This window comes from Schistocerca americana, chromosome 7 (genome assembly GCF_021461395.2).
Source record: "Schistocerca americana isolate TAMUIC-IGC-003095 chromosome 7, iqSchAmer2.1, whole genome shotgun sequence".
Taxonomy (NCBI): Eukaryota; Metazoa; Arthropoda; class Insecta; order Orthoptera; family Acrididae; genus Schistocerca; species Schistocerca americana.
In genome coordinates this window covers 243,072,006-243,088,503 of record NC_060125.1, presented here as the reverse complement: position 1 = coordinate 243,088,503, position 16,498 = coordinate 243,072,006, and positions in this window count along the sequence as shown.

The following is a 16,498-nucleotide window of genomic DNA, read 5'->3' as shown; positions in this document are numbered from 1 at the left end:
ATTTGGCCCAGTCACGATCAATGGACCACGCTGTATATTTGGACTAGTTATACCCGGCCTCTGAAAATCTTTATATGTTATAGCTGACCCGGAAAACGTTGTTTTGGCACATAAATTATCTCTAGGCAATAAGAATAATGTATAGGTGTAACACGATGTAAACCCGGCGAACTTCGTTCCGCCTCTGAAAATCTTTATATGTTATAGCTCACCCGGCAAACGTTGTTTTGCCATATAAATTATCTCTAGTCTATAAGAATGATGTATACGTGAAACACAATATAGACGTGTAACACAACAGCCGTTGTTGGCAGGAGCTCGTGACACAAACAATAATAATGGACGAAAACTGTGTAGGGAGTGGGAAAAGGCTTAGGGGGAAGTCCGGCAGTATCGGTCACAATTAGTCCTAGCGTTTCTACGGTAGATCGCGCCGATTTAACAATTGCAGCCGATACACGGCACGTCCATGAGCATACAAACATAGCGGCAATTTCGTGTCGAAACGTGTTCGCCAGCATTATGAATAAGGCCAACGGCACACGCATCGATTTTTATCGTACGTAAAAGTATTGTACGATTAAATTCTTTTAGAGGAACAAAGGAGGCATAGGAAGTTCTTTGTTCCACTAAATGAATTTTATCGTACGATATATTTCCGTACGATAAAAATCGATGAGTGTGCGCTAGGCCTAAATGTCGGTTTGGCGAATGATGCGTGCTAGCTAATTAAACTTCTCAGTCTAGTTACGTCGATTCAAAGAGGGATATTCTAGTCATTGGTTTTGGTACGTTTTCTTCAATAAACCTATCTATCGAATAGTGAAAGACAATCACCAGTAGACATCTTGTGGGGATAACTGATCAAGTGGTAACTGATCAGTTATCGACTGGGGTTGAAAATTATTAAATTACTAAAATCGCTATTAAAAAATAGGGGTTGGTGGTCGATGGGTGAAAATTTAGGGTTGCTTGTATTTTGTAATGCCACATCATTAAAAATTAAAAATAAAAAGTTCGGTCCAAAAAATTATTTAAAAAAATTTTAGGGTGGACCACCCTTATCTCTTAGGGGAATGAAAAATAGATTACGACCGATTCTCAAAATGGCTCTGAGCACTAAGCGACTTAACGTCTGAGGTCATCAGTCGCCTAGAACTTAGAACTAATTAAACCTAACTAACCTAAGGACATCACACACATCCATGCCCGAGGTAGGATTCGAACCTGCGACCGCAGCGGTCGCGCGAACAGACTGTAGCGCCTAGAACCGCTGAACCACCCGGGCGGCTGACCGATTCTCAGACGTACCGAATATACATGTAAAATTGCGTCAGAATCGATAGAGCCGTTTCGGAGGAGTATGGCAACTAACACTGTGACACGAGATTTTTATATGTCAGGATTATGTACACAGAGGCTGGCTGCAGATGGTGCAGTTGTCTATAAGAAGTACATAGCAGTGCTGGTAGACCGCAGCAAACTGCTGAGTATCCAGTGATTGTTACAGAGAGAGACTTAGAGTTGATAATGGATGTAACTAACTGTGAATACATAAGGGAAAAAATTCAGTACTGTTCTATTACACTGTTTCTGAAAACAACAGTTACCCTAAAATAAAATGTAGTACCTTTCTGCTAAACTATTTCTGGAAACAGTAGTTACCATAAAATATCTAGAAATAACAGGTATAAAATGGAATAGGTGCATAAGGAAGAAGGGAAGCAAGGCTGACAGAAGTGTAATTCATCCACGAAAAATCACGCTAGATGATTGCGTCCGACCTGCAAAGCAGTTAGATAATGTGACTACTAGGATCGTATTAGGTAGGTATGCTCTGTTTGAGTATGCCACTGAAAAATAAGAGGTATTTCTAACAAATCATAAGGGCAGGTACAGAGGTATAGCGAGATTCAATGCATCAAGGTGGAATGGAAGAGGAAATCAATAATACTACTATGATGTACCCTCCGCCACGCACTGTGCAGCGGCTTGCAAGGTATTTGTTTATACGCGAGTGTAGCATGTTTGCAGACGATGCAGTTGTCTGTAAGAAGACAGTAGCGTATTGCAGGAGGATCTGTGATTGGTGCAGGGCCTGGAAGTGACTCGAAAGTAAATGAATGTAGCTGTTGCACATAAATAGGTTTAGAATTCCACAACTGCACAATTACACTACAGCAGTAAATAGTAACTACCGTAAAATACCTAAAAGTGACTGTTATTTCTATGGAAACAAATATATTTCATTTAATATGATTCTTTGACTCACGTACGTTTTAACATCTCTCCCGAACAGAATTTTTGTGCTGACTGATGTTGATCAGGGAGTATATGTACTATGTCTGTCACACAGCGCACTACAAGCATCTAATAGGGAAGCAAATTCGCTCACATACACTAAAATATATTCCGAAAGAGGAATATAACCTGATAGTGGAAAAAGAGTATCCTACTGTAGATGTGCAATCAATGCTTATAAATTACTATGGTTACCATAATACGTAACATCAACAAAAGCAAAACGAGGTTAATGGAATGTAGTCGAATTAAGTCTGGTGATGCTGAGGAAATTAGATTAGGAAATGAGACACTTAAAGTAGTAAAGGAGTTTTGCTATTTGGGGACCAAAATAACTTACGATGGTCGAAGTAGAGAGGATATAAAATGTAGATTGGCAATGGCAAGGAAAGCGTTTCTGAAGAAGAGGAATTTGTTAACATCGAGTATAGATTTAAGTGTCAAGAAGTTGTTTCTGAAAGTATTTGTATGGAGTGTAGCCATGTATGGAAGTGAAACGTGGACGATAAATAGTTCGGACAAGAAGAGAATAGAAGCTTTCGAAATGTGGTGCTACAGAAGAATGCTGAAGATTAGATGGGTAGATCACATAACTAATGAGGAGGTACTGAATAGGATTGGGGAGAAGAGGAGTTTGTGGCACAACTTAACTAGAAGAAGGTATCGGTTGGTAGGACATGTTCTGAGGCATCAAGGGATCACCAGTTTAGTATTGGAGGGCAGCGTGGAGGGTAAAAATAGTAGAGGGAGACCAAGAGATGAATACACTAAGCAGATTCAAAAGGATGTAGGTTCCAGTAGGTACTGGGAGATGAAGAAGCTTGCACAGGATAGAGTAGCATGGAGAGCTGAATCAAACCAGTCTCAGGAGTGAAGACCACAACAACAACAACCACAATACCTACTGTGCCATTACAAATCCCTGATCGCTACAATAGTTGCAGAATTGTCAGACTTAAACGACGGAAAAAATGGTTCAAATGGCTCTGAGCACTATGGGACTTAACATCTGTGGTCATCAGTCCCCTAGAACTTAGAACTACTTAAACCTAACTAACCTAAGGACATCACACACATCCATGCCTGATGCAGGATTCGAACCTGCAACCGTAGCGGTCACGCGGTTCCAGACTGAAGCGCCTAGAACCGCACGGCCACACCGGCCGGCTAAACGACGGAAAGCCTGCACTAAAATAATATAATAGAATTGCTCAGCTCAATGCTTAACAGCATTCTGTGCGGCGTCCACTGGTACGATAAGAATACACTAAAGACATTACATCGATGCTGTGATGATATTCGTTTTATTTCAAAGGCGGAAAAGTAATGCAAAAATAGTCATTTAAGGCACAACCATGTGTTTAGTAGCTCAAAACAAAATAATGTGGTATCGAATTCATTTTTAGAAAATGACAGGTAAGTGTAGCGCACGAGGACAGATCAAATGTAACGTATTGCTTATTGGTCGGAACTGGAGATAGTAGTAATCATAAAATATAGAGAAGTAATCACACAGAGCGAGCTTGAGTGACTCATGAATCTTGTTATACAATAGACCATAAGAAAAAAAGCACCTCAGCTCCTACTGTCCCCACAAATAATGTAATTCCAGTGGCATTAGCAAAAAAGTACCATAAACTGTTAATGGTCCATAAATACTGTTACTCCACAGATTTTAAGAAAATGAGACGATGTATTGATAGACTTAGACACATGTCTACCAAACAAATTACTTCAAGGTTACTGCAGTAGACGGTTGAAATGTATGCTACTCCATCCTATATCCAATACGGTCATTTGAGTATCAAGTATCTCGAGTAACAAGTAGGAAAATGAACAATGTGCTAAATTCTACACATCTCGCTCTTGTGTGTGTAATAATGTTAATCGATGCGGACTTCAAAGTATTAAATCCGCTATTATACTCACATTTGTACCACAGATCACTGTACATAGTGGGAGGCGTTTGGTACCGATTTTAGTGATTTTTTCTGTCCTATACACATACCGTGAGAAGTGTTTCTATGTTGAGATATCGAAACGATTCAGTAACACTGCGATTGGAAATTACAGTACCTCCAAACTAAACATTTGAAATGCAACGGAAGTCTCACATACAGGCTGCGGGTTTTTTTTTTTTTAGAGAGATGTCACATTAATATGCGTTTGTAAGTGTTCGGATAATTTGATCGGATAGTTTATACAGATCACACCTCCCAACGTCTGCAGAAAAGTTGGTCGAATAAGTCTGTAATTAAATTGGAAGTCTGCACTAGAAGCGACGACGTATCTGGTGGCTGGCTTCCTAGAACTCACCTTATATGGGAGGATCAGGGAAGGCTTGACCTCTCATGGTAACGGAATGTTGTGTCATGTAGCTGGGGACAACAGGTGATGCTGGCAGCTGGAATTCACTCCTTGGCGCTGTGAGTCATTTTGCACTCTTGTCTCCGGCCGAGTCGGAAGGCAGCGACGTGCAACAGATGCGGGTGACACACTGGCAGGGCTGGGATCTCACACCGTGAACCAAAGTGATCCAGACGGGCAGCTCAAAGGGCCCCATGCAGTTATGTTGTGGGCCATGGAAGATACTTATTTTCCTTGTTTTAAATAAAGTGTCCACCTCCTCAGTTCTTATCCTAATGGCAGTAGCGGGAACAGCAGCGTAATTCAGAGATGTTTTGTGCCTATGACCAGTGGTCTGTGACATAGCTGTAGAAAAGTTCGTAATTCCCACCATTACTTATAAGTCGAAAGTACTATTGTGATGTTAAACTTTTCTTAGGTGACCTGACAGTGACATCACAGTGTGTTGGCCACTGTTTGTAACATATCTAACTACCATGTTGGTACACATCTAATAGTTGTTATGTAATACTTTCCAAGACCACAGTTGGCTGCCACTTGTTTAAATGTGATACAGCTGTGTATATTTGTTTAAAGACTGCACTGTAGCAATTGTTAAACATTTCAAGTTTCTTATTTGTGCCTTTGGGTGACTATGATGAAAAGTGGGATTTATGATTACTGGGAAGAAACCAGAAAAATTGTTACAAATGGCCTCAAAACTATAGGTAGCAATGGAAGATTGCTGGCGTATAGTGGAGTGCTTTCAAAAATGCCATTGGGCACATTACTCTGCTGCAAACTGTAAAAACGAAACTGAGTAAAATGTGTGGTGTATGTGTGTATAGAACAGGTGTACAAATAGGATGAGAAAACATGGGTGAGGAATCTGTCTGATGGTTGGTCATGATGTTGAACCTGTCACTACAGTGAATAGAAGACAAATGACAAGACTCACACAATTTGCCCAGAGAGGTGTGGAGAGGTGTTAGGGGCAGGCGTGGGAGGGAAAATGGGTTGGGGGATGGCATTGACCTTGGAGATAAGTCACACAACTGCCTCAGAATAGAGTACATTGACTTTCCAGATAAGAAGGACATTGACATTTGACTCTGCTGATAAAGAGAACAGGGGGAGCCGGCCGTGGTGGCCGAGCGGTTCTAGGCGCTACAGTCTGGAGCCGCGCGACCGCTAAGGTCGCAGGTTCGAACCTGCCTCGGGCATGGATGTCCTTAGGTTAGTTAGGTTAAAGTTGTTCTAAGTTCTAGGAGACTAATGACCTCTGCAGTTAAGTCCCACAGTGCTCAGAGCCACTTGAACCCAGAACAGGGGGCCCATTGATTCAGAACATACGCAGCCCGAGTACTGCCTTTTCTGCATCCACATATCTCATAGTAGTTCAGTCTAGCAGCAGCTGCGGATATGTTACGAAAGACTGTAGGAAGAACACTGTATAATTATACGTAAATGCATGAAGTTCCCTCAGTAGTGCGAATGAAAAATGGAACATGAGAAATGACCTCGACCATGCATAGATTTAAAGCTTATGCACATTCCAGTGACATAGAAGAAGTGTAATGCACTAAGCAGTCTGTGGCCTCACTAAATCCTTTGTAGTGGCAGCCTGTGTGACTATAAACACACAAGCGTCTAAGGCCGCGTCCTACGTAAGCGACTAAAGCGACCGACAGCGAGCGACAGCTTCAGAGGACGAAACACAACCCCAGGTATAGTTACGGAAGTGTGCTAGGTGAGCGAGGTCCGAGGCGCTGCCTGCCCCCCGCTACAACTTGGGACGTTTGAATTCAAACGTGTTCGAATCTTGTCGCTGCAGCAGGCACGACAGTGAGAGCGGCATCTAGGAGTCTTCTCGGCAAAGCACTGATGCCGACGCGCCGGCTGCTATGAAAAACGTATCCGATTTTAAGAAAACTGTTCGGTGAAATAATTTGATTATTCCGCATCTCACAGCGTGATATCTTTGCCCGATGAAGGAGTGAATTTATTTTCCTTATTCGTCGTAGTTACCGTACTGCACTAAACTAACTAAATGACAAGAAGAAATTTTTAAGAGTTTGCAGAGGTAAAATTGCGTTGCGTGCACTTCATGTATAGTTCATTTTAGGCTATACATTGTGTATAGTTCATTTTAGGCTATACATTCGGCATCGGATTACATTATTTCCGAACCGGCGTAGAAACTTGATAGTGGTGCCCTCCACCCCCCCCCCCCCCTCCTCTCCCTCCCACACTCCAAGCGTTAGAGATAGGAAGTTAAAATTTTTTTTTAAAATCGATTTTTCAAAAATATGTTAATTTTGTAGCAGCGCACATGTTTCAGGGGAGTTTGATATATAAAACACATATATTTGATGAAATGTGAGACATGTTATTTAGTCTGCAGTGTGCAGTGTTATGCCTCTTCACACAGTATTTTTCTATGGTACGTCACTGTATGTCGCTCTGTGGAAATCAACAGTGTATATTTTGTAATGGAAGTCATCAAACATATATTCAGGACAGTGGAAATTAAAATTTTTTGTCGTGCCTCTCCTGCGCCCAGTCGGCCAGTCTGATATCCTACCCGCCTTAAAGAAACTCACAATCAATACGGGGTGGAATTATTTGTAAACGGAAGAATAAGAACTCTTCAGAAAATCTGCATTCTTTATTGTCTATTAGCCAATAACTTCCTCTTTCGTGGGACATAAAATTAAACATAGGAAACATAAAACCAGTAAAGACGAGAGACAAGCAAGGCAATACACATTTCTTCAAAACTTAAGTCCTAGTACATTTCTCCCTCTAATCTTGCTACTGTTTTATATGGCGTGCTTTCCTTTCTGCGAAAGAATCTATTACCTCATCGAAGTTCGTCAAACGTTTTACTACATGAAAAATCGAAATGTCGTGGTCTGATGCTGAGAAAGTTGTTGATACAAATTGTACCGAAGACTGGTGTGGTTTCTCGATTTGATTACGCCTATTTTGTCACTGTCTACTAGATAAGAAGAAATAAGTCTTTCTAATATTACAGCAATTGCAACACATTCCAAAATATCCGACACTGTTTTGGCATAAATTGTTATTTTTATGTATCTCATTTACATAAATAACACGACAGAATACGATTCACGAAGTACCAATATCAAATGTCTATCAGGCCTATTACAAGCAGAAAGTTTTATGTTACAAAATAGTTTCTCATTTCATTTATACACTCCTGTTTCTCAAGCATGAGAGCAGAAGGTAGTATGGGTACGAAATTTTTGTATAAATTTGGAATCGTCATATTCTTCCACATAATTTGTGTGACGTCCCCGTTTCGTCTCCTTCCTCGTTTTAACAGACAATCTTGTCATCACTAATTCTGTAACTATTTCTGTCATTATCAAAATTTATTCTCCGGTTAACTTCACTAACCCTGCGAGAATGACCGGTTCAGTTATCCCGCGTTTATTCTCCGGTTAGGCTTTATTACGCGTTCGTACAACGCGTTTCCATGCCATTCCGAGAACAGAATTAATCGGCGGTCAACAGCTAACTGTACAACTGGTCCTAGTGTAGCGATGTGGCAAAAATTTTCTGTCAAAATTTCATTTTCTTGAATACACCGAAAAGATAATATGTAATTTTCTTACCTGTTATTCCTGCTAGTCGTTTATTTCCACAATGCTAGTCTGAATCTATGGATTTCACTAATAATTATAACACTCGCACACCCAATCAACCACATAAAAAAAGCGATTGGTATTCACCCATGCAGTTTTATTCCGCTCAGCTCTTATAGCCCAGTCCTATTTTGTCTGTGGGAATGTTCTTTATTGCTTGATGCGACGGGGATTTTCCTGGCAGAGACGTCACGTGCACAATGCACACATTCAAAAATCAACTTATGATTCATTCAGAAATCAACTTAGAATGTGTTCAAAAATGTTAAAAAACCTACAGAGATGCGTTTCAAAATCATATGAACAGTCCATAGAAGAACGTGCACTGAATGGTAGGCGCTTTGCGAAACAAGATTTGTTCTCTCAAGAATATGGATTTGGCGCCCCTGAAATTGCCCCAAGGGGCAGATACCCTGGTTCGCCCCCCCACCCCCCCCCCCAACCCCCGTGATCCTGGCCTGATCATAAAATGTAGCCAACATGTCGAAATTGTATTTAAAGTTAAGAGCGGAATGGTATGTCTTTTCATTCTCGAGATATTGGTTGTTCCATCCACGGATGGTTCGCTCGCGGCGCACCCGAAACTTTTCGCGAATCAAATAGTCGTAAAAATCGGCGTGTTTCATAAACCATTCAAGATAGCGAAATGAGGCTTTTTTGGGAACGACAGCACACAAAAAGGACGTATTATGTCGTATGATTAACACTCGAACTGTTTTGGTCAAATGTTTGAATGGATCTAAAACAAGACCCTCTAATTACACAATGATTTTTTGTCCAAATTTTCATAGCCAAACAAAGAGTACGAAACGAGCAAATGGGGTGACTAGCGTGAGGTCTACCAAGGAAATATTCTATTGCTTAGAAAGTAATCAGGGTTATTAAGGACAACTTAATGGCTGATTTGAGGAAAAATTGAAATATTTCACGAACAGCTGGCGCTATCTGTGTAAATGAAGTGTCAAAAAGTTCATCTCTTCAAGGCCTAGCTATCTAGCACATAAAATATACATTGGTATGATATTTAAATGCCCAAAAGGCTTGCTTCGAATCATGTTCTAAATTTAGGAATTTCGACAGCAGAACACACTAGGGAGGCAAATGAGGTGTCAGTAAGATCACGCTTTCTGTTTAAAACTTGAAAAAAAGTGAAAGAAGTGAATGAAATTTGTAGAAATATTCCATGAAATTATTTTTCTAAAATAAATAAAATCGATCAGAGAAACATTCGAAGTGGCTTTCAATTACTCTCGAAACCATTTACACAAAACGAGGTGCATTAAATATTTCTGTGATATGTTTTATTTCTTACTTTTAGACAAATCATTTCACGAAACATCTGACTTTCTTTTCAAAAATTTTATCTGATTTTCTTATACAGAATGCGAAAATAGGGAAAGAAGCAGCCTTCATGGGGACCATCGGAAAGCACAGTTTACATGATGTGAGCAGTGATAACGGCACTAGGCTGGTTAGCTTTGCGACTGCAAAAGGCTTGTTTATAAGTAGTACTGATTTAGACAGGAAGAGAATATATAAAGGAACCTGGGTGTCTCCAGATGGGAAAACAGTGAACCAAATTGACCACCTAATTGTAGAGAAGAGAATAAAGAAGTGGATACAAAATGTTAGAACGGCAAGAGGTGCGGATTGTGGATCAGACCACTTCCTTGTCAGAGGAAGGATGGAAACAATATGGAGAGTCAGGAAGCACAAAAGAATGCAAAGAGTCACTCGATATGACCATGAGAGTCTGACTGAAGATAATATAAGAAGAACTTTCAAGATAGCACTAACAAACCGTTTTGAGGCTTTGAATGAAGAGGAAGGAGATACTGTGGTAGATCAGAACTGGAAGGCGATTGCAGAGACCATTAAAGAAACAGCCCAAGAAGTAATCCCAAAGCGAACTAGGGGAAAAAGAGTGTGGTTCAATGAGGAGTGTGAGGGAGCTATCAGGGAGAGACAACGCGCCAAACTACTGTGGATACAAAGCAATATGCAAGAAGAAAAAAAATCGAAGTTTGAAGAAACACGACGGCAGACCCAAGCCACATTGAGGAAAGCAAGGAGAAAATATGTTAAAAGTATCATGGAGGAAGCTGAACAAGACTTTCATGGAAATAGGTATAAAGAACTTTATAGAAAAGTGAAAAGTTTTAAAGGAGGGACATACCATCAACACAGATTTATAAAAGATGCCAATGGAAGAATGTTAACAGAAGATCAAAAAATTGGAAGAAGATGGATGGAATACTTCAGAGAATTACTAAACTCTGATGAACCAACCGAACTACTTGAGTTTTATGAACCAGTAACAGTAGACCCAGAATATCCTCCACCCACCATTGAAGAGATAAGGAACCAGATTAAAAACCTTAAGAATGGTGAAAGTCCAGGTGAGGACGGTATTCCTGCTGAACTTCTCAAGGCTGGAGACGAAATCCTCTGTTTCAAAATCCACAAGCTAATCGAGAAAATTTGGATAAAACATGAAATACCAGAGGAATGGAAGGTAGCTGTGATATGCCCCATATATAAAAAGAAAGACAAATCCGTATGTGACAACTACAGGGACATAGCGCTATTCAACACCTGTTATAAGATCTTCTCCAACTGCCTATTAGAACGAATAAAACCTATAGCAACAGACATAATTGGAGAATACAAAGGAGGTTTCCAGGCAGGGCGATCAACCACGGACCAGATTTTTGTCCTAAAACAGGTCTGTGAAAATATGTACGAATACGGACGAGAGATACATCTCCTGTTTGTAGACTTCAAGAAGGCTTACGACAGTATACATAGACCTAGCCTGATTAGAACTATGACAGAGTTTGGTATACCAAAGAAGTTGGTCAAACTAGTAGAGGTATGCCTAAATGACACAAAACTTAAGGTTAAGGTAGGCAATCAAATGACAGAAAGCTTCCAAGTTGTGACAGGATTACGCCAAGGAGATGGGCTATCACCTGTCCTCTTCAACCTGGCACTTGAGAAGGTAATGCGGGATTTCAACAAAGAAAACATCAAGGGCATTCAAATTGGTAATGAACACATTACATATCTGGCCTATGCAGACGACATTGCACTATTAGCATGCACACAAGAAGATCTGAAGAGAAGTATCCAGACCTTGGAGTTATTGGCAGCTAGGATCGGTCTACAAATTAGCTCTGAAAAGACAGAGTATATGACCATAGGAAGAAAGATCCAGAACTCTCAAGATTTAATTGTGAACAACACCAGGTATAAACATGTGAAAGAGTTCAAATACCTTGGATCATTTTTTACAGAAGTAACATCAACTGAAGCAGAGATAAAAGCACGACTGCAGGCGGGAAACAGATACTATCACTCTCTAGACCCTATATTAAAATGTAGAAGTGTCTCGCAACAACTAAAGCTACGGTTGTATAAGACATTAATAATGCCAGTAGAACTTTATGGTTCTCAAACCTGGAGCACTCGAAAACAAGACCTTAAGCGACTGCTAACATTTGAAAGGAAAGTCCTCAGGAAAATATTTGGACCAGTCAGAGATCAGACTACTGGAAAATGGAGAAGACGCCATAACACTGAATTAGAAGAGCTGTACAAGGAGCCTAACATCTTGGGAGTGATGAGAAGCAAAAGACTGCAATGGGCTGGACATGTTGTTAGAATGGAGGCAACAAGATGGCCCAAAATCACAATGGACTGGATCCCGTCAGGCAGCAGACCAGTGGGAAGACCTAGAAAGAGGTGGATCGATGGAGTGAGAGAAGACCTGTTGCAGCTGGGAGTCACGGAAAACTGGAGACAGACAGCAGAAGACAGAGACGGATGGAGAGCTCTAAATGGGGTGGCGCGCGGTCCTCTGGGCCTGATCGCGTGAATGAATGATGATTTCTTATACAGACTATTATATTATTTTAAACGCTTGGCCTTAAGACTGATTGCTGATAAATTACGCTCCCAACAATCAAATGCCAGTAAAATTTCATGGTTGTTCATTCTATTTTATTATGAATTTAATGTTTGTGATATTCTGGGACAGGTGTGTGTGCACTTAACGATTACGTACTTTGGCAAGACGTTAAAAATATACTTTGAGATGCAGTGCAAACAGTATGGATAAAACTTAGTACATACAATTAGTGACAGTCGGTTAACATATAATAAGTAACTAGGGCCGAATGTGGAACCAAATAACGTTCAGTTACAATCCTAAGACACTGCCGTTACACCATTTACAGTCGTGCGAAAAGATGCTCATCCTTTCGTATTTAAGGTAGTCAGTCATTCTTCCGCACTCATCGGCTATTCAAAGTTCTTGGTTATGTAAGAAACATTTCTCTTTAATTTATTCATGATATAGTCGAACGTCTCTCTGCTCATCCACGTATATTCGGAGAATTTTCTGATCTTCTCCGTAGTCTTCGATATAAATTATGAAAGGCACCAAGAAGATCTCCCCTTCGTAAATTTCATTTTATTTTTCTAAGTAAAGCTACTTTTGTTGCCTTCCTCTCAAGCTACAATATTCTACGCTTTGGGGGTGAAGTTTTATATGTACAGCTGGTTGGCTCTAGTAGCCATCTTGTAACGGGAGGGCTTCGCTCGCGCACAGGACGCCCAAGCGTACCACCCCATCCTGCCACTTGTCGTTGAAGTGTCGACTATCTAGACGTCGCTCGTTGTCGATAGCTTCTGACGCTTATGTAAAACGGCCATCAGACGAGCAGGTAGAGACTAGGACAGTGCCAGAAAGCACAACGCCAAATGCAGAATGCCACTCGGTCCATAAACCATGCCCTTCGCAACCAGACTTCCAGTAGCCTGTCAACTGACTGGCTGTCACAGGTTAAAGTTCCACAAGCAAGGAAGAGATACTGCATGACGCCTTCCACTGATACAATCGGCTACAGACGGAATATGCTAGCGACAAAGACTCCCTTGCTACAAGTAACGTTCGTGTGGTGCACTGGCGCACACGATGTGATGTTGCAGCTGCGTGGAAGTGGCAGTCTCTTGTCACTCTCTCACACACCAAAATAACCGTTCAAAACGTTTTCCACTGAGTGCATAGTGGGAGAGACACTTGCAATAGCCGCGCGGAGTGGCCGCGCGGTTAGAGGCGCCATGTCACGAACGGCGAGTCCTCGCTCGGGCATGGGTGTGTGTGTTGTCCTTAGTGTAAGTTAGTTTACAGTACCGTGTAAGTCTAGGGACCGATGACCTCAGCAGTTTGCTCCCTTAGGAATTCACCCACGTTGGAACATTTTGAACACCTGCAATATTTCAGATTTCCTATTCTTATACAACATGATACAGATAGTTTGGCATAGTGAAAAAGAATTAGGAGAGAATCATCTAACCCAACTAATGATAACATATAGCACCACTATTAAGGAAAAAATATGAAATTTACACTACTGGCCATTAAAATTGCTACATCAAGAAGAAATGCAGATGATAACGGGTATTCATTGGACAAATATATTATACTAGAACTGATATGTGATTAAATTTTCACGCATTTTGGGTGCATAGATCCTGAGAAATCAGTACCCTGAACAACCACCTCTGGCCGTAATAACGGCCTTGATACGCCTGGGCATTGAGTCAAGCAGAGCTTGGATGGCGTGTAAAGGTTCAGCTGCCCATGCAGCTTCAACACAATACCACAGTTCATCAAGAGTAGTGACTGGCGTATTGTGACGAGCCAGTTGCTCGCCCACCATTGACCAGACGTTTTCAGTTGGTGACAGATCTGGAGAATGTGCTGGCCAGTGCAGCAGTTGAACATTTTCTGTATCCAGAAAGACCCCTACAGGACCTGCAACATGCGGTCGTGCATTATCCTGCTGAAATGTAGGGTTTCGCAGGGATCGAATGAAGGGTAGAGCCACGGGTCGTAACACACCTGAAATGTAACGTCCACTGTTCAAAGTTCCGTCAATGCGAACAAGAGGTGACGGAGACGTGTAACCAATGGCACCCCATACCATCACGCCGGATGATGCGCCAGTATGGCGATGACGAATACACGCTTCCAATATGCGTTCACCGCGATGTCGCCAAACACGGATGCGACCATCATGATGCTGTAAACAGAACCTGGATTCATCCGAAAAAATGACGTTTTGCCATTCGTGCACCCAGGTTCGTCGTTGAGTACACCATCGCAGGCGCGCCTGTCTGTGATGCAGAGTCAAGAGTAACTGCAGCCATGGTCTCCGAGCTGATAGTCCATGCTGCTGCAAACGTCGTCGAACTGTTCGTGCAGATGGTTGTTGTCTTGCAAACGTCCCCATCTGTTGACTCAGGGATTGAGACGTGGCTGCACGATCCGTTACAGCTATGCGGATAAGATGCCTGTCATCTCGACTGCTAGTGATACGAGGCCGTTGGGATCTAGCACGGCGTTCCGTATTATCCTCCTGAATCCACCGATTCCATATTCTGCTAACAGTCATTGGATCTCGACCAACGCGAGCAGCAATGTCACGATACGATAAACCGCAATCGCGACAGGCTACAATCCGACCTTTATCAAAGTCGGAAACATGATGGTGTGCATTTCTCCTCCTTACACGAGGCATTGCAACAACGTTTCACCTAGCAACGCCGGACAACTGCTGTTTATGTATGAGAAATCGGCTGGAAACCTTCCTCATGTCAGCAGTTGTAGGTATCGCCACCGGCGCCAACCTTGTGTCAATGCTCTGAAAAGCTAATCATTTGCATATCACAGCATCTTCTTCCTGTTGGTTAAATTTCGCGTCTGTAGCACGTCATCTTCGTGGTGTAGCAATTTTAATGGCCAGTAGTGTAGTATCAGTTTGGGACCTGGTAGTGGTATGGCTGTCCACTGCCCACACTCAGTGTACTCCTCGTCCATGATAGGCTAAATTTCAGTACTAAAGGAAGAACTCAGCAACTAGTAGCTGAGCTAGCTGTCTGCACTAGAGAGTTTTTTTAATATAACGGTAGCGAAAACTGGATCGTGGTCCGAGCAGTGGATCCCGAGATATTTAGATTTTATTTCAGTTGGTTAACTTTAATTCACAACTCGCTGTAGCGAGCGAGCTCTGACAGTGGCGCGGATTGTGGCGGTATTGGCCGATGGACGCAGGTCATCGGGGCGCGACCGAAGTCACGTCTTCTGGAAGTTTCGATGGCTGGCGAATGGATAGGAAACGTGTCCTAAGCATAAACACTATGTAGTTTGCAGCAACGGACAGTCCTTCTTTCCGAATGTTTGGACGGTTCAGAGGAACATAAAAAGTCAGGGACCAAGTAGAGTGTGATAATATTTAGGATTGTAGTAGTTAGCAGAGGTAAAATTCTGGCAGATGTCTTTCTGGAATGGCCTCACCTGGACGTATCGACGGAAGGTATGTTAATATCAAAAACATTCACAATTATGAAACATGGTAGCGTGACGTTATTTTCGCTCTGGTGCGCAGCAGGCGGGAGGATGCGCCATTATTCAGGAAAATGATACTTGAGTCTTAACTGAGCGAACACATAAAGAAGCAGCTCCACAGTTATGGCAAAATAAACATTGTGCGTTATGTAAATAATGTTGTCAATAGCCAAGTCACATAGGAAGTGCGTTTGTTTGGTGTTTCACATGTGAGTTTTGTTTTGTGACGTACTCACAGGCTTAGGTGATGTCAGGCAGTCCGCAAAGATTTGGCCAGACACAACGCCATTGTTATAATGCACGTAGATAATTTGTTTGCCTTTACCGTTCCGTTGTGCACTGTCTCAATATGGTGAAATTATCGTCACTGTTTACCATTTGATTTCGAAAATGGGAGATTTTAGTCAAAAAATTGGTTGAAATGGCTCTGAGCACTATGGGACTTAACATCTGAGGTCATCAGTCCCCTAGAACTTAGAACTACTTAAACCTACCTAACCTAAGGACATCACACACATCCATGCCGAGGGCAGGATTCGAACCTGCGACCGTAGCGGTCGCGCGGCTCCAGACTGATGCGCCTAGAACCGTTCGGCCACTACGGGCGGCCGGAGATTTTAGACATTTTGTGTTCGATGTGAAACTATGCTGGCCGTGAGTGGAGGCAACACCCGCGTGGTAGTAACAGTTTCAAACAGAGCAGAAAGGTGGGAGTTTAATATTGTGCCCTCTGGAGCAAGTAACTGGTTCTGAGAATCAGTAGTTT